The 19,680-nt window shown below is 48.8% G+C and overlaps 1 protein-coding gene across 1 annotated transcript in view; it reads right to left on the reverse strand.

Moving 5' to 3' along the window:
- Olfm2 (olfactomedin 2) overlaps positions 1-19,680 on the reverse strand; it is a 58,185-nt gene that overhangs the window by 38,252 nt on the left and 253 nt on the right.

A 19,680-nucleotide genomic window follows, 5' to 3' on the forward strand; every position in this document is an offset into this window, starting at 1 on the left:
TGAGGATAGACTGGATGATGTGAGAACCTGTCTCAAACAAACAATAACAGTTAAAAAATTCAGACACTCAACAGTTTGTAATAAATGAGTCAATAAGTAGGTAGGGAAAACATGGGCCCCATCAATTTCCCCAAATAAACACATTATCTGGTTTTACCTGTATGAATTCTGCTCTGATCTAGCTTAGGATGTGGGTTAGCCTCATGTTTTAGCTCCCCTTCACTGCAGCCTGGCACAGCCTCCAGTCATCTGGGGGGGTCTCAACGGGCCTGTGGGAATGTCTGTGGGTGCCTATCTGATTGATGACTGAGGTAAGAGGGCTGTGCCGCCCCTGGGAAGGTGGGCCTGGGCAGCAGCATTCCTCATTTGTTTCTGTTTAAATTCCTGTTTGAATCCCTGCCCTAACGCCTCTCAATGATGAACTGTGACTTGGAATATAAATCACATAGACACCGACCCACCCCCACCGCCGCCAAGTTCATTTGTCCAGAGTGTATTATCACAGCAACAGACAAGCAACTAACTAGAAAGCCTGGTCCATGCCATCAGCTCCCACCTGATCTATGCCACAACTTAATTCAACCATGGTCTATCTTAAGACCCAGGTCAACCCTGGTCTAGGCCAGCAGTTACACCCTGGTGTATCTCAGGATCTGGGTTGGCCTTGTTTCTCTGGAGTCCACAGCACTGCTTTGATCTGTTGAAACTTGGATTTGTTTCTGGTCTAAGTTCCAAGGATCTAGGGTCTAGCCTTAAATATATGTTCAGCCCTTATCTATCCAGGGTTTGTGCTTGATCAAAATCTGGCAGTCTTAAGACCCGAGGGTTGCTTCTTTCAGGACCTGCAGTCTGATCTTAGCTTGGTCTGTCTTACCACCTGGGTCCACCAGGTGACTCCACAGCCACAGTGCCCTAGTCTCTAAACACCTGTCACACACAGAGCCCACCCGCACAAGCCCAGGGCCTCTCAGATGATCACGCACCACAAATGACGGCTACGTTCTGGGATGAGGGAAGGCAAGGCCATTCCATCTTCCAACATGATTATCTGGAATTCATTCTTTCCTTAGAAAGTATGAGCCCCCCCCTTACTCTGTATCCCAGGATGGCCTTGAATTCCCGACCTCCTGCCTCCACTTCTATGCTGTGATGACAGGTACATGTGATGACATGTACCTCCACACCTTGATTTTATCCCCCCACCTCTTTCTCCATTTTATGTTTATTATTTTAAGCATATTATATATTATTATGGTGCATATGATGTCTCCGTGTGTGTGCACATGCATGTGTGTGCATGCATGCACAAGTGCAGCGGCATGTGTGGAGGTCAGAGAACAACTTGAAAGTCAGTTCTTTCCTTCCACAATGTGCATTCCAGGGATCGAATTCAGGCCCTCAGGCTAGGCAGCAGGTGCCTTCCAACTGAACCACCTTGCTGGCCCCATGTCTTGGCTTCTATTACATTTTTTAAATTTATTTATTGTGTATATATGTTCATGTGTGGGCATGCACCACAGTGAGCATGTATTCAGAGGACAACTTTCAGGAGTCAGTTCTCTCCTTCCAGCACGTGGATCCCAGAGATCAAACTCAGCTTGCCAGCACCTCCCTCCACTGAGCCATCCTGCTGGCCCTGCATCGGGGCTTCTCTAACAGTCTGTGATCTCGACTGTCAGTCAGTCTGTTCACAGAACACAAGAATGAGTGGCTGTGTCTGTCATCACCTCTATCTCTGCGTCACTCCCAAGGTGATTCTCTGACCTGTGAACTCACCCTGAGCATGACACCTTTGGAACAAACACTCCCAGATCCCCCGGGTCCAGTCTCTGCTAGCCGGTACTAGCAAACAACCCATTGTGGTTTCAGGATGAAGTATCTCCCACAGGATCACACATTTGAACCCTTGGTCCCCAGGTAGCAGTGCCGTTTGGGAAGGTTGTGGATGGGGAGCCTCCATGGAGGAAGTGGGTAACTGGGAACAGGCCTTGAGATTTTTCATGTGTATACATGTACATGTGTGCATATGTATATTGTAGAGGCCAGAGGTCAATCTCAGGTGTTCCTCAGGAGCCATCTACCTTGGTTTTAGGGGACAGTGTCTCTCATAAAACAGGCTGGGCTGGCTGGCAAGCAGCCCAGGGATCCTCCTTGTTTACCCAGCATGGGGACAGGCAAGCTACCACACCTGACATTTTACATGGGTTGTGGGGACAGAACTCAGGTCCTCATGCATGTGTATGAAGCTCTGGACTGAATGAGCTATCTCCCCAAGCCAGCCTTTGAGTCCTGTATATTATTAATGGACCAGCCTTAATAATATACTTCCCAGGGTGCCCAAGAGAGACGCTTCCCACGGCGCGGGAATAGAATTCTTTTCGGGGAAAAGAATCTAAGTACACCAAGCTTTTTGTCCATCTATTTTATTCCTCTGGGATAAAATCCTATCTGCATAGCTTCAGTTCCATCCTGACATTCAGTTCCTCTGTCCCTTCTTTTACCGACCCCTTATAGCTCTAGTAACAACCAAGCCCTTATGCCTTCAGTCCATTATCTCCGGTTCCTTTGTCCTTAGCTCCTTCTTAGCTGCTTACTCCTGACTCTCAGAAAACTCTACAAGAGATATGCCTTACCATCTACAGAATCTCTGTCTTCCTCTCTTCTCTCTCACCAAGCAGTTCTGTCTACCATATATAGAAAAAAAAAAAAAAGCCTTATTCTTCTTGTCCTGGCCACACGGTTCTGTCTCCTCTGTTCCTGCCTCACTCTTCATCCCACCTGGATATGCAAAAACCTCTTTTTTTTTTTTTTTTCAGTCAATTACTCTGGAATGTCACTAGGCTTGAAGGCAAGGGACGGTATGAGCTTCATTTGCACAAGAAACAAAGCTATACATCTGTGGCCTGCTTGTCTCCTAGGCCTTGTAGGGGTGTTAGTTATCTAGTGTCTGAGAAGCTTAGCTGTTTGACAATATGGTCTGGGAGTATTTGGGCACACAAGAATTTCATAGCAGAAAACAGCTGAAATATTAAGGTTGTATAACACCAAATATTCTGTGATAAATGGCTTCCCATTTGACGGACCCTTGGCCGGTCAAAGCATAGCTTTAATACACAGCTGAATCTCTATAATATATTCTTGCAGCCCGAAAGATTCGAGATTTTATAATCAATGTCTGCTCCCTTACTTCAGGGATTCAGTGTGACCAGCCACCTCATTCTCCTAAAGCCATGCCTGTCCTACCATGCTGAGCTCTAGCCCCTCAAACTTGGAGCCAAAACAAGCCTTTGGGATGGCTAGTGGTAACTGCCAACCACACAATCTAGAATCTTCTGGGAGAAAAGCCTCTGGGCATGTCTCTGTGGGGTTATTTTAATTGTATTAATTGTGGTGAGAAGACCTCCCCCCCCTCCACTGTGTGGGGCCATTTCCAGGGATTCTGGAGTGTGAGCATGGAGTGAGATGAGCAGCAACATGTACTCACACATGACTCTGCCTCTTGGCTTTGGACACAATGTGACCAGCTGCCTCCAGCCCCTGTTGCCATGACTTCCCTTTTATGATGGACTGTATAAAGGAACAGTGCATCAAAAGAAACCCTTTCTCCATTAAGTTGCTTTTGTTAGCACACTTTATCACCGAACAGGAAAAGAAAATAAGCATCAATTTCCTCAAAATTGCTTCTTTTCGAGAATGTGGTTCCAGTAAGAAGGAAAGTAACCGATATGTGTTCCAGCGCACCAGGGTGAGGAGATGGACTTGGGGCGCAGAGTCGAGGTGGTTAAAGCTGCAGGCCCAGGGGGAAAGTGCTTTCTGCGTAAGCACAAGGAGCTGAGGTCAAATCCCCAGCACTCATGTAAAAGCCAGACTTGGAGGCATGCACTCGTAACCTCAGTGATGGTGAGGCAGAGACAGGAGGATCCTGGGGCTCACTGGCTGGTCAGTCTAATCAAAAGATGAGCTCTAAGTTCAGTGAGAGACTCTGCCTCAAAAAATAAGGTGGATCTGCCCATGGTGGCACACAACTTTTTTTTTTTTTTTTAAAGATTTATTTATTTATGTATACAGTGTTCTGCCTACATGCCTGCAGGCCAGAAGAGGGCACCAGATCTCCTTACAGATGATCGTGAGCCACCATGTGGTTGCTGGGAATTGAACTCGGGACCTTTGGAAGAGCAGTCAGTGCTCTTAACCTCTGAGCCATCTCTCCAGCCCCCGGCACACAACTTTTATCCCAGCACTCAGAAGGCAGAAACAGGTGCATTCAAGACCAGCCTGGTCTACATAGTGAGTTCCAGGCCAGCCTGGGCTACACAGCAAAACCTTGTCTCAATGATGAAAACAGTAATGATGGTGGTGATGATGGTGGTGGTAGTGGTGACATGATGTGATGACATCATGATGATGATGATGTAATGATTGATATCATATGATGATTGTAGTGGTGGTGGTGATGATAATGTGGTATGATGGTGACACGTTAATGATGATATGATGATGACATCATGATGATGGGATGTAATGATGATGATATAACATGATGATGATAAATGGTGAGATGATGGTAATATGATATGATGATGATGTGGAGACTGATAGAGGAAGATACCTGACTGACCTCTGGATTCTACCTGTGTGCCCCACATATCCTAGCACACACATGTAAGCTACAAGGCTATGAAGCTCAAGATCCATAGGGGTTGGAAGCTGCAGAAATCCAGAGCTATGGGCAGGCAACAAGAAAGGCATGCAGATGAGGGACCTGCAGAGGGCAGTCAGGGAACAGGCCAGGAGGAGATGCATGGCCTCCAGAGATACCTCTCCAGCTACAGCTTGGATACACCATGACTCATTCCAGACATATCTACATTTGGACACATCTGTGAGCAGTCATGGGCATGTGTACAGAGCAATGTGACTCCAGGATAAGCTGTGTTTGTATTAGTGGATGTGTATGAGGATTTGTGAAACTGTGTGTAGTTCTCTAAGGCCATGAACTTTCACTTTGTTCATGAGTTTTCTATTCTCAAATAGATGCTCCTTGACATATGATGGAGCTGTAGCCATATAAACATACTGTAAATAGAAAATGCCTTGGGGGAGGGGTTGAGACTTGGCCTTGGGTGGCTCTGGCTGGCCTCAAACTCACTATGTAGCAGAGGCTGATCTTGAACTCCTGATCTGTCTACATGCTTCAGCCACAGGCATGTGCTACCACAGTCAGTTTATCCCATGTTGGGTATGGGACCCAGGGCCTGGTGCATGCCAAGTGAACCACATCACCAGCCCCAGCCTTTGAACTTGCTATGTAGCTGAGACTGGCCTTGAATTCTTTATCTTCTCTCCTCCACCTCCTGATGCTGAAATTACAAGGCCACGGTGTGCCACCACACTCAGCTCTCCATGCTCATAACCAGAGTGTTAACAAACTGATCAAATTAACTTGGGGAGAAAGGGTTTATTTGGTTTATACTTCCAAGTCACAGTCCACCATTGAACAATGGTTTCCACACTCTCACACTGGGAAATGGCATCTGTGGATACAGTCACCTGACCTCTTGCGTTGCTAACTAGCTCATTGGCAGTGCGGTCACTACTGGAATAGCCAGAGAACACTCTCTCAAATGGCAGCTCCCTTGACCACACACCTCAGTAGGAGCTGATTAGTAGACCTGGAGACACATCAGGAACTGCTCATGAAGAGGCTCACTGTTCAAGGCTCAAAGCAAGTGTTAGGACTAGAGTCTGGATCCCCAGAAGGCACCTAAGTACTGCATAGGTGTGTAATTCCAGCCTTGGAAGCCAGAGACAGGGGATGCTCATAGCAGGCTGGCTAGTGAGACTAGCCTTATCAGTGAGCTCTGGGTTTGATTAAGAGACCCTGTCTCAATGAATACAGTGCATACACACGCACACACAAGAAAAATGAAGATAGGGGTTTTAAAAAAGGATTGTTTGTGGTCCCCAAACTGCCCAGTTATCGTGTTAACAGCGTCATCTTGGGATACGTGGTGGTTCCACACTCAGGTCTGGGCCCTGTTTGTTATAGTGTTGGCTGAGTGACATCTTTGGTCCTCACATCAAGGCTGTGTCATCAGGTCTGGTTTTTGTTTTGTTTTTGTTTTTGTTTTTGTTTTTGTTTTTGTTTTTGGTTCTTCGAGACAGGGTTTCTCTGTGTAGCTTTGGAGCTTGTCCTGGATCTTGCTCTGTAGACCAGGCTGGCATCGAACTCACAGAGATCTGCCTGGCTCTGGCTCCCAAGTGCTGGGATTAAAGGTGTGCGCCACCACCGCCTGATCAGGTTTGTCTTAACTGAAGACATAATCATTTCTTTAATCTAATCCCAAGAGCCTTAATCCTGAGTTGGGTATTATTCTAAAGGTCTTATAGCTAGAAATTAAAACCAAGAAGGGATATTTACTCTCTGTTCAGGTAAGTCTTGTGTGTGTAGTATAAAGGCACAGGCCGACACTGTGTTAAAGTTACCTAAAGCAGGGCAGCAGGATAGATCAGTGGGTAAAGGCACTTTCTGCCAAGCTTGATGCCCTCAGCTCAGTCTACATAGTAGAAGCAGAGAGCCTGACTCCTGAAAGTTGTCCTCTGTCCTCTACATGTATGAGTGCAAATGCACACACACACACACACACACACACACACACACATACACACACACACACGCACACGCGCGCACACACACACACACGCACACACACACACATACAAACACACACACACCAACACATGCATATACACCACACACAAGAAAAAGGAAAACCAACTCTCTTGACCCAGTGAGGGCAGGGCAGAGCATGTGGTATGGGATTTATCCAGTGTGCTTAGTCGGCACCCCTTGCTGGATCTTCTGGAAGCTGTAGATGGTGCCATATCTCTGCCTGCCATGTTATGCCCTTGATGGGAGATACTTTACCTCAACCACAGAAATTTGCAGCAAATTGGTGATAAACCTCAGTGGAGAGAGGATTGGCCTTGCATGCCAGAAGCCCTGGGCTCTACCAGCCGTACCACCTAAATGGGAAGGTGGGGCACATAGCCTACCATCCAGCCATTCCAGGGGCAGACACTGAACTCAAGCTCCTCTTTGGTTGCAGGTGGAGACCCCCAGGGTTACATGTGACTCTGTCTCAGAACAACACGAGGAATCCACAGAGCATGGTCCACATCCTCAGGTGGGCTCCCCACGCCCAGCTGCATCTCAGCACACTGACATGCCTATGCTATGCACAGTCCCCAAATGAGTGACACATGCTGAACACTCCCACTTGTCCTAGAGCCTCGTACATCCCACATGATATCACATTTCACTTCTGTGTACTCTGCAGGTGGGCGGGCCAGGCATCCTCCCATGGCCACTTTGCCTTTCTGTTTTGTGTTTCTGTTTTTATTTTTTAGACAGGGTCTCACGGTGTAGACCTGGCTAGCCTGGAACTCTCTGAGATCTCTCCTGCCTCTGCCTCCTGGGTGCAGGATTAAAGGCCTGTGGCTCCATGTCTTTCTGGATGGACTGATGAGGTAGCCAGGAGCCGGCTGCGGTAGATCAGACATCCAGGCGGTCAGAGCTGCAGTCTCTGCCAAGCACTCACTGGCTGGTTCCTCCCAAGAGGCTGCGAGGGACTGCGGGGTTGGGGAGAGGGCAGGCCAAGTGGCTCGCTTAATTAATTAGTCCTAATTGAGATATCTCTGCAAATATCCCTCTATTGAAGGTCATGGTTCATCGGTTTCCTGGGAAATCGTACTGTCTGTGTCTGGAGTGCTGGAGTACGGCAAAAATAAGAGATAGGCCGCCTTGTACCTTGGCCCTCCTTCTGCTAAGGACAGTGGTGTTCAGGGACCGGTGGGGTCAGAGATAAACAGAAATCCAGGTAGAGAGAGATGGAGAGAGGGGTGGCAGTAGGAAGGTGGGGACCAGTAGGGACAGAGGCGGAGGCAGACTCCTCTTTGAATCACAGGGAGAGACACGGGCAGGGAAACCGCACAAGAGGGAGGCCCAGAAGTGGGGACAGATGGACTGGCGGGCTGGGCAGACAAATGTCCCTCTGCCTTTTCCTGCCTTGCTCGCCTGGCCTCCTCATCTCCTGGGCACACGCCACCCCACCTGCTACCCGCCCTCCCGCAGCGCAGCGGCAGCAGTGACAATCAAGCCTGATTCCTCTTTGGCCCAGTCACCCTCCCCTCCCCTCTCCCTCCTCCCACCGCTCCCTGCAATCATCTCGCTTGTTCAAAATGAGCCTCAGCGGCTGGGGCCAGACCAGCTGTTCCATCCTGGAGCCGGTGCTGGGTGGCAGCGGGGACGGACGGTGGGAGTCAAGGGTGAGGGGCACAGGGTGGAGGGAAAATTGGGGGCTCAGCTTCCACCAGGCTGAGCCACCACTGCCACGGCCCTCGTGGGTCCAGACACCCTGAACCCTCTCTAGCCTTCCTTGGCTCAGGTCTGACTCCTGCTGCACACATGTGATCTTTCCCAGCACCACATCCCGGTTGCTGCTTAGCAGGCCTAGAGGGTGTGAGTTCTAAGCTAATCTCCACATCCTTCACTGTTATCAAGGTCCTGTGGTCCCAGGGAGACACAGTCACAGACAGACAGACAGCCACTAAAGAGATATAGAGGGACTAAGAAGGTAGAGACACATGGATCCCTGGGGCTCACTGGCCGGCCAGGCTAGTCAAATCAGCAAGTTCAGGGTAAAAGATGGGAGACCCTGTCTCAAAAAACAAGGCCGAGCCATCGAGATGGCTCAGTGGATAGTGGCATTTGTCACCAAGCCTAAAAACGGTAGAAAGAGAGAAGCGTCTCCTACAAGTTATCCTCTGACTTTCACATGTGCATTGTAACGTGAGCCCACCCCACTCCCCTAATAAATAAATAAATGTCATTTTTCAAAAAAGCAAACATGACTGTTGTTCTGAGAAATAATAGTGGAGGCTGACCACTATTGTGGTCTAACACACACACACACACACACACACACACACACACACACACACAGGAAAGACAAATAATACCCAGAGATAGGAATGTGAGACAGAAGCCGAAGAGAGACATGAAGATAGGGCAGAGACGCCAACAGGACACAGCAGATTTGGAGACACGGGGAAAAGATGGCAGACACAAATAGACGATGCAAACGCACCCAGAGAGACAGTCGCTCCTGGCCCGTCAACAAACATTCACAGAGTACGTCCAATGGTAATGGTGCACAGTGAGGACAAGGAGAAGGACAGTCAGGAGCCAGGCCTAGCGGCAAGTGCAGATACTATTGGGGAAGCCGAGGCAGGAGAATTGCTCAAGCTCAAGAGTCCAGGGCCAGAATAAGCAACACACAGACCCCAGGGGATGAAGGGAGGGAAAGAGGAAAAGAAGGAGAGATCTAAGGAAAGAGCAATAGTTGTGTAGAAAGTTTAAAAATGGACAAGCGAGATGGTTCAGTGAGGAAGGGTGTTTGCTGTCAAATCTGATGGCTTCAGTCTTCAGGATCCACAGTGGGGGGGGGGGGGGGCCGCGGGGGAACAACGACAACCAACCAACCAAAGAAAAACCGGAAGTGGAGGTGAGCAGCTCCACCACTCCTACGGCAAGGTGGGAGGCGGACCGGGAATCCCGGGAGTTCTTGGGCCAGTTGGCCTGGAGTACGGAGCGCAGGAAACACAAAGCAGACTTTGCCTCATAAGGAGGTGGAGAGCGGCGCAGAGTTGGTGCAGTGTGGAGAGCACTTGTCAGTCTTTCTGGGTTTGTCTGTCTGTCTGTCTGTCTGTCCGTCTGAGACAGGGTCTCACTGTCTGTCTCACTGTAGCCCTGGCTGGCCTGGAGCTCACAGAAGGCCTGCCTCCGTCCCCTGGTGCTGGGATTCGATGGTGCGCCCCCACGCGGGGCTTCACTTGTCTCTTCTGCAGAGGACTAGGGTGTGGTTCCCATTACCCTACACAGCAGCTCAGTCATCCGTGATTCAGTTCCAGGGCACCCGACGCCCTCTTCTGGCCTCCATGGGCACTGCACATGGGTGGTGAACGAACATACATTCAGGCAAAACACCTTACACATAAAAATAATACATGAATAAACTTCAAAAAACTTAAAACAAACAAACAAAAACTTATTCTTTAAAAGGAGGTGATGGGCAGAGAGAATGGCCTCCTGAAATGTCCCGGGACCACATGTGCACCATCAAGGAACATGTGTGCACTCCCCATTTCCCACCTCATAACACTTTTCTTCTTTTTCTATTTTATTTTAGGGATGTCTGGGTCCCAGAGCCTCTGCTTGCAACTGTCTTGGTGCACACCAGGAAGCAGGTGGCCCCTTACTTCTAAGCCTTCCTTCTTGGTACCCCTTCACTCAGATAACTTCTTCCAGATTCCAAGTCTCAGTCCATGGGCTGCAGATATGATCCAGGGTGCTTGCTGTTCAAGCATGAGGGCATGAGTTCAAATCCCAGAACACACACAAGCCTGGACATGGTCATGTCTGTTTGTTTTGTGTGTGTGTGTGTGTGTGTGTGTGTGTGTGTGTGTGTGTGTGTTTGTTTTTTGAGATAGGGTTTCTCTGTGTAGCTCTGGCTGTCCCAGAACTCACTCTGTAGACCAGGCTGGCTTCGAACTCACAGAGATCTGCCTGCCTCTGGGATTAAATGTGTGCGCCACCACCAGCCAGCGGCAGTGTCTGTTTGTAATCCGAGTGCTCCTGTGGTGCAATTGGAGGTAAAGATGGAAGAATCCCCAGAAGCCTGTTCTAGAATATTCAGTGGCAAACAATAAAGAGACCCCCCTTCAAACAAAATGGAAGGCAAGGACCAACACTTGAGGTTGTGTGCTGTGTTGTGGCCTGAGTGGACCTGCATGATGCGCACACACACACACACACACACACACACACACACACACACACACACTCATCTGGGGGCTGAGGCTGGAACTCCATGGTGTAGCATTTGCCCAGCATGGAAGCCAGCAAGACAAGAAGAAAAACTTAATTTAGGCATTGCCACCTCCAGAAAGCCCCTGTCACACCAGGGCTGGTTTCACTGCCTCTCCTCTGCCACCACAACATTCCAGAAATAGTTCTGTCACCACACATGCCTTGTCATGTCATGAGGACTGAAGATCTAATTGATAGTAGAAAGCCTGGAGAATGTGCAAGCCTGCCCTCCCCTTTCCTTCCCTCCTTCCTTCCTCTCTTGAGACAGGGTCTTGCTGTGTAGCCAGGCTGGGTTTAAACTTATTATGCTCCACTCTCAGCTCCTCAAGGGCTAGAATTACAGAGGTGCATCATCATATGTTCATCATATGTGACATTCTTTTTTTTTTAACAGTATTGGGAATGGAACCCAGGGCCTCCAGAATCCTGTTCCTGTGCTCTGCTGCTGAGCCACCCCCACAGCCCTTCCCTGGGGGAAGGCTCTACCACTGAGCTACACCCCAGCCCCTCACTGGGTGTGGTGGTTTGAGTAACAAGGCCCCCAATAGACTCACATGTTGCTGGAACTGTTTGGGAAGGATTAGGAGGCCTGATTCTCTCTTCCTGTAACTTGTGGCTCAGATGTCAGCTCTCAGCTATTGCTCCAGCACCATCTCTGCCTGCCTGCCACCATGTCTCTCATCATGATGATCATGGACTAACTCTCTAAAACTGTAAGCAAGCCCCCAATTAAATGTTTTCTTTTATAAGTTGTTTTGGTTATGGTGTCTCTTCGCAGCAATAAAAAAGTGACTAAGACACAGGGAATTCTAGTCAGGGGCTCCACCACTGAGCCACGCCCCCAGCTCCTCACTGAGGGATCAAGGCAGGGCTCTACACCGAGCCATGCTCCTTGTTCTTACTCATCTTCTCTCTGGAATTCACAGCCCTTTCTGCAAAGCAGCTGGTCCCTTCATACTCTCTAATATCTCAGGTATCTGAGCAGAATCAAGCAGCCCAGAACCAACCTATGCTACAAGTACATCGGCCCCAACCTCTTTGGCATTTACAATGGCCCAGCTCCCATCATCCCACACTTAGACAGTCTAATCTCATTTGTCCTACTCTCATGATCTCCAGCCTTGTGTCCCCAGAAGCCTCAGGAGGACACCACCAACCCTGAGTAAAGTCTCATTCCTCCCCTGCTCAGAACCCTCCACAGCCTCCCATTTAGTCACTCATCTGGTCTCCTATCAAGTGTTTATTGAACACTTACTATGTGCTGCTAGGCTAGTGCCAGGGCTACATAGTCAACAAAAAATTCATTTAAATGCCAAGAGGGTTCAGCAGCTAAAGGTACTTGCCACCAACCAACTTTCAAGTTATCATCCAACTCTATAGGCAAATTGTGGCACACACATACACTCATACACAATAAATACAATGTTTAAGAGATGGGATGTAAAGCTGGGCAGTGGTGGTGCATACCTTTAATCCCAGCACTTGAGAGGCAGAGCCAGGTGGATCTCTGTGAGTTCAAGGCCAGCCTGGTCTACAGAGCAAGATCTAGGACAGGAACCAAAACTACACAGAGAAACCCTGTCTCGGAAAAAAAAAAAAAAAAAAAAAAAAAAGAGGGGGGAGCAGGGGATGCAGCTCCTGTCTCACTTCCACACTCACTTCCTCTTCTCCCTGCCACCCACTTTGCTCAAGTCACACTGGCCTGCTCAGGGTCTTTCCAACATTTCAAGCATATTCCTGCCTCAGGACCTTGATTCTTGCTGCTCTTTCTACCCTTAAAGCTTTTCCTCTCAATATCCTGCCTCAATCCCTTCAGATTTGTACACAAATGTCATCTAATCTGAGAGGTTTCTCAAGCCAAAAATAATGTGTGTGTGTGTGTGTGTGTGTGTGTGTGTGTGATAGTGCTCGTGTGGAGGTCAGAGGACAGCTTACGGGAATAGGTTTCCTACTTCAACCATGAGGTCCTGGGGGTTGAACTCAGGTCATCAGGCTTGGTGGCAAACCATTATCCATTGAGCCATCTCATTAGCCACGTTCTATGTTTCTTTGTATAACACCTCCAGCCACCTACCATAGAGTTATCAATATCTCTTTACCACTCTCTTTAGGATGTCAGTCTTGCACACACAGTGTTGTGTGTGAATGTGTGTATGTGTTGCGGTACTGGGGATGGAACCACGGGTTTTTGTGCATGCTAAGCAAGTGCTCTACCATTGAGCCACATCCTTGGCCCAAAAATCCAGGACTAAGTGCAGAATTTCTCCCTCCCGTCCTCCATCCTCCTTCCTGAGCCAGAAATGCTCAAAACTCTAGTATCAGGCTTTCTTGCAGTTACACTCCTCTCTCCTTGCCTCCCTCCTCATCTCCTTCCTTCTTTCCTTCCCTCCTTCCTTGCTTCTTTTCACACAGGGTCTCACGTAGCTCAGGCTAGTCAAACTTGCTGTACAGCTGAGGATGATCTTGAACTCCTGATCCTCCTGCCTCTACCTCTGGGTATGGGGATTCCAGTCATGTGCCATCATGCCCAGTTTAATCAGTGTGGGAGATGAAACCTGAGGCCTTGTGCGGATGAGGGAAACACTCTACCAACTGAGTCCCAGGCCCAACCACAGCCCTTATTCCTAAAGACTCTCATTTGGGTTGAGAAGAGGGCTTGGCAGAATGAGCGGCAGCAAGCCTGGATAGCCCTTTCCTTCCCCCGTCATTAGCCCCGGGACTCCCTTGAACCAGGGGACTGTGAGCAATAGCAATCTATGCCATATCAGGGCAAAGCTTTAGGGGCTGTTGGGGGTCTTGCTGTGCTCCTTCCTCTGAGCCTTGCTTCCATGGTGGTGTGACTGGAGAGCCTCCATCATTTTGGGTTCCAGGAGACCACCTGAGACCGAGCCCTCCCATCACAGCCAGCATAAGATGGAGACATCTCAGAAGCAAGAAATAAACCTGGTCTGAGCTCAATGGCTAAGCGCCTCGGATGTTGGTTACCATGGCACTGCAGGACCTCTCTAGACTGATTTTGGGGACTTCCTCCTCCTGTGAAACTGTCAAGAAAAACCATAGATGACGGATATCTTCAGTACTCAAAGAACCTTCTGCTGGCCCCTGCTTAGACCCTCCCTTTTCCTCTTGGGGCAAAGGGTCCTCATCAAATGGAACCCTTTCATTGATATCCCCTTCTGTCCTTCAGCTCAAAAGTGAAATGACTCGGTGAATAACACTTGCCAGGCAAGCCTGACAACCCGAGTTCAATCCTGAGGATCCACACAGTGGAAGGATAGAACTAACTCCTGCAAGTTGTCCTGTGACCTCCACACACACATCATTAACATAGACAACAAATAAATTAAAACGTAATAAAACAATGAAAACAAAACACAACAAGGTGGGTTGCACCTGAGGAATAACATCTGAGGATGACTGCTGGCTTTTACACACACACACACACACACACACACACACACACACACACGCACACACGCACACGCATGCATGCACACACATGCACACACACACACACATGCATGCACACACACACACACACGCACACGCACGCACGCACGCACACACGCACACGCATGCATGCACACACATGCACACACACATGCACACACGCACGCACACACACGCATGCATGCATGCACACACACACACACACATGCATGCACACAGGCACACAGGTGGGGGGGCGGCAGGCTAGAGCAGAACATACAAGATGCAGGCAGTTCAATCCAGGTCTTCCGTGATGGCAGCCATTGACAACAGAGATGTCAGCTCTTAGCCTGAGTCTGGATTTATGGTCCCTAGGTGAGGAGCCATTCGGCTCAAGGCTCCCATCTCCCGGGGATGGTTCATGGCTGGAAGCCAGCCAAAGGAAGGAGGGGAGGCAGCTTCCCTCCACTCCCTCACAGAGATGGTTTGTGAACTCAAGGCTACACTGCTTCTGTGCATCATGGTGGGGTAGGGGGCAGGCTCAGGGACAAGCCCACCCACATCAGGGTTCACCATCATACCACCGAGGCTCTTTATCACGCCAGGCACAGCACCCAAACTTCTGAGTCATAGCTTAGGAATTCCCACTGTGTGTGAGTTTACCCTCTTAGCCTCCCCCACAACCCATTACTGAGCGCCTACTAGGAGTCTTCAACCTGTTTTAGCCAACCCTCGGGGTCAGTGGATGGAAAGATGACAAGACGGATAAACAGAAGAAACAAAGAATGGATAAATGGGTGATGGATGGATGGATGGATGGAGAGAGGGAGGGAGGGAGGGAAAGACAGAAGGTTAAAGGAGGAGAAGGCAATGGTTATAAAGAAGGATGGATGGAGGAATGGGGATCAGACCTCCATTGTCCACACAGTTCTGTGGGGTAAGAACGATCATTCCTGGGCTGGCAGAGAGCTCAGTGGGTAAAGGCGCTTGCTGTCAAGCCCAACAATCTGAGTTTTCTCTCCAGAATCCACATGGTGGAAGAAGAGAACTAATTTTGTCCCCTGACCTCCACATGTGCCCTATAGCACACAGATACCCATCCCACAAGCATACGCAAACTAAATATATGTAATTTAAAAATAATTAATATTCATATTTTATAGATAAAATTGACTTTAAAACTTGAAAATATATTTGGTGTGGTTTTGTGTGTGTGTGTATGAGTATGAGAATGTGTGTGTATGTATAACCATGTGTGTGCAAGAGCATGCATGCCACGGTGCACATGTGGAGGTCAGAGGACAAACTCAAGTGTCTGTCCTTACACTTCAACTTGTTTGAAACAGGGTCTCTTGTTCACCTTTGTCCATGCCAGACTAGCTGGCCCCTGAGCCTCCAGGGACTTCCCAGTCTCCATCTCTCCACAGGAGCACTGGTGTTACACACATGCACTGCTGCATCCAACTTGACTGGATTCTGGAGATCCAGACTCAGGTCCTCACATTTGCAAAGCAAATGCTGTACCCACTCATCCACCTCTTCAGTCCCAGAAACATGAAGAAAACACTCATTCTAGACTCTATAGGCTTGCATGTAATAGATGCCCACTTGAAGGTAGAATCCAAGAATATTTCAGATGTGATTACAGATTCTACTGCATGGCAAATATTGTGAACCTGCTCCATCAGGCCTTAGGCTGCAGCAAGGAGCGAAACGGTTCTTCCTTGTAGGTGCTGGTGGCTGTCTTTGTGGTGTTGGGACTGAACACAAGGCTGAGCACCAGGCAAGCACTCTAGCACTGAACTTCAACTCCAGCCCTTCACGGGTCTTACCGTCTAATAGAGACTCTGAAGTCTCCTTACCTAATAAGGAAATTGGTGTTTAGAAAGATCCAGTGATTTCCCCCAAAGTCACCTGGTTTGTTAAGTTGCAGGGCCAGAATTAAAATTCACACATATCCAATTCAAAATCCTACCACTGACAGAGCATCTGTTCTGAAAGACCCAGGGCAGGAAGGTTTGTTGCAGTGTATACATACTTGGCACAGAAGAGGCAATTGGTAGTTTTGTTAAATTAAATGTCTAGGGGGATGAATTAATGGATGGATAGAGATATGAATGTTGGAAGTACAGATTTGTGGGTAGTAGGCTGACAGATGGTTGGATGGTGGATAATGGATGGAAAGAGGGATTGGTGAATGCATGGATATATATATATATATATATATATATATATATATATATATGTGTGTGTGTGTGTGTGTGTGTGTGTGTGTGTGTGTGTGTGTGTATGCACATATGTATGTATATGTGTATGTGTATATATGGAAGGAAGGATGAATCCATGCCAGGATACTGGATGGGTGGATAGAGAGGCAGGTTCAATGATGAAGGGATGGATGGAAAGATGAGTAAATGGACCCATGGATGAAAGCAAGGAAGGTTGGGTAGAAAGAAGGATAGATGGTTGTCTGGGTGAATGGAAGAAAAGATGGCAGGATGGCTAGCTGGATGAATGAATAGAAGGAAGGATGGATAGAAGGGCGTATGAATGGGTGAACAGAAAGATGGAAGGATAGGAGGGTAGATGAGTGGCTAGAATGATGGATGGATGGATGGATGGATGGATGGATGGATGGATGGATGGATGGATGGGAAGACTGGGTAGTAGATGGACAGAAGGCTGGGTGGATGGATGGATGGATGGATGGATGGATGGATGGATGGGTGGATGGATGGATGATGGATAGGTAGATGGATGGATGGATGGATGGATGGGTGTCACCACTGGGTAGTAGATGGACAGAAGGCTGGGTGGATGGATGGATGGATGGATGGATGGATGGGGATCTGAAGAGGTCTCTGTTGCCCACAGTTCTGTGAGACAGGACTGACCTATCACTGACTTTCTCAGTGGTAATAGCTTGGGATGCTGCTGGCTTTGGCCAGAGTTGAAGAACAAGTTGGAGTAATCTAGATTCTACATAGACCTAAAAAAACTTTTTTCCCTCTTCTTTCATTTTTATATGTGTATGGATGTTTGTCTACATGTATGTCTGTGCACCACATGTCTAGTGACTTCAGGGTCCAGAAGCAGCCGTCGATGGCCTTGGAATTGGAATTTCAGACAGTTGTGAGCCACCATTATGGGGGTTGGGAATTGAACTCGGGTCCTCTGCAAGAGCAGCCAGTGCTCTTAATGCTAAGTTAACCCTCCAGTCCTCCATCTCCTCCCTTTTTGAGAAAGAGACACACTATGGCCTGGCTGACCCGAAACTTGTAGCTAGTCTCCTGCCTCACCCTCCCAATTGCTGGGATTACAGTAGTTAGGAGTCTCCCAGCTCCAAGACCCTTGTTGAGCACCCTCACGTCATGGTCACCTCCCAGGCATCGCCCTAACCCCTTCAGCAGTTCTCCCTGAAGAGCACTTTGGGAAGCCATGGAAAGGCTGCAGAACAGGCTGAGAAAGGGCTGAGTGAGCATGAGAGAACAGGGGGGCTTCAGCAGATGGGCTGGGGGGAATTCCACACCAAGGTGCTGTTAGCTCCAAAGGGCAGGTCTGTCTGGGTTCACAAACATACTTATAGAAACACAATACACAAAAAGCAACACACATGCATACCAGCCAAGCATCCACAAACATATGTATATATAAACATAAGCATACACAAATTTAATGTATGAACACACAAAATCACAACTCAAGGCTGGGTTAATTCACTTGCTACCAAGTCTGGTGACCTAAGTTTGATCCCAAGGACCCAGATGGTGGAAGGAGAGAAATGACTCCTGCAAGTTGTCTCTGACCTCCACATGTGTGCTACGGTATGCTTGCATGTACCTACACACACACTAAATGTACTAAACATAAACAAAAATCATAACTCAAAGATTCTTACACACCATGCCCATGTCATACACACAGACTCCCATTCGGATGGAAAGGTGAATTTGGTTTATGATTTCAATGACACCATCACTGTCCCCCTTCAGATGACAACAGTCAGAAAGCTGTGTCACACCTATGCATACAAACTCAGGTCAGATAACACACCCACACCTGTAGTCAGGGACATACAACCACAGACACACTGTCAGATACGTGTCCACCCAAAAGCAATCACACAGGGACACACCCACCTTTGGGAGAACACATCTGCACCCTTATGTCAGAGACACACTGAAGTTTCTCTTCACTGCCCCCTCCAAACCCCCAAACCACAGGGGCAGACAGATACACCAAGACATCCCCATATAATGACACTTGGGGCCACAGACACAGAAAAAGACACCATTTGCAAGGGATTGCAAGTCTGAAGACCTGGGCTGAAAGCTAGCTTTTATGTCAAGTACCATATGTCCCCTGGCCCGGGATTGGCCATAGCCTGGTGGCCTCACTCCCTCACATCCCACAGCTGCAGCTTTTGGGAGCAAAGTCCTTTTTTGGTGGGCAGAGGAGAGGTTGTTGTGGATGCAAAAGGGACCGGCGAGGTTGCAACAACATAAAAGGAGGAAGAGGGAGATGGACGGGTGGAATTGAGGGGAGTCCTGCAAACAGACTAAAGATCAGAGAGACTCCCACAGGGACAGGGAGCGGGGCATGAAGGAAGTTTTCAATGGAAGAGCATCCTTCCCTGTCAACAGGACAGAGCCACCGGGATTAATAGAACTAAGCGTGCCCCTCCCCCCGCAGGAAGCTACCAGGAGGAGAAGCAGGGGGATAAAACAGAAGGGAGACTAATGAGTTCTGCCCCAGTCTGAGCCTGGCTCTTAACTCCCAGGGTGAGGAGTTAGGGAGATCAATATTCAGTCCTCCGGGAGACAGATCATAGGAAGGAAGATGCTGGTACCAGGTGCAAAAGACAGAGAGCCCGGCAAAAAAAAAAAAAAAAAAAGAGGGACACTAAGTCAGAAAGACAGAAATAGAAGGAGGGGGGAGACTCAGGGAAAGGAGAGAGAGAGCGAGAGAGCACTACTCAGTGACACTTAGACACAAAGTCCCAGAGGCTGAAGATACATGGAGACTCGGAGGTGTCCCCTACCCACTCCAACACAGCAGAACACCCTCCTGGCTCCCCCAAAACCGCCCAGCTCCGCCCCACTCTGCCGGGATCTGGTTCAATTCCGCAGCCCTGCCGCCTCCGCCTGGGGCTTGAGCCAGCTCGTACCCCGGTGGCACTCCGGGTCCCCTCAGAGAGGACGCTAGCCCAGCAAACGCAATCATCAAACCCAGAGCTATGCGGGGAACGAGGCTCCCTTGTGCCTCGGGGTCCAGCCGGGTACCCCCAAGAGATCACGTTCCCCAGAGAAGAAATCCCTGCC

Source organism: Peromyscus eremicus, chromosome 7 (genome assembly GCF_949786415.1).
Source record: "Peromyscus eremicus chromosome 7, PerEre_H2_v1, whole genome shotgun sequence".
Taxonomy (NCBI): Eukaryota; Metazoa; Chordata; class Mammalia; order Rodentia; family Cricetidae; genus Peromyscus; species Peromyscus eremicus.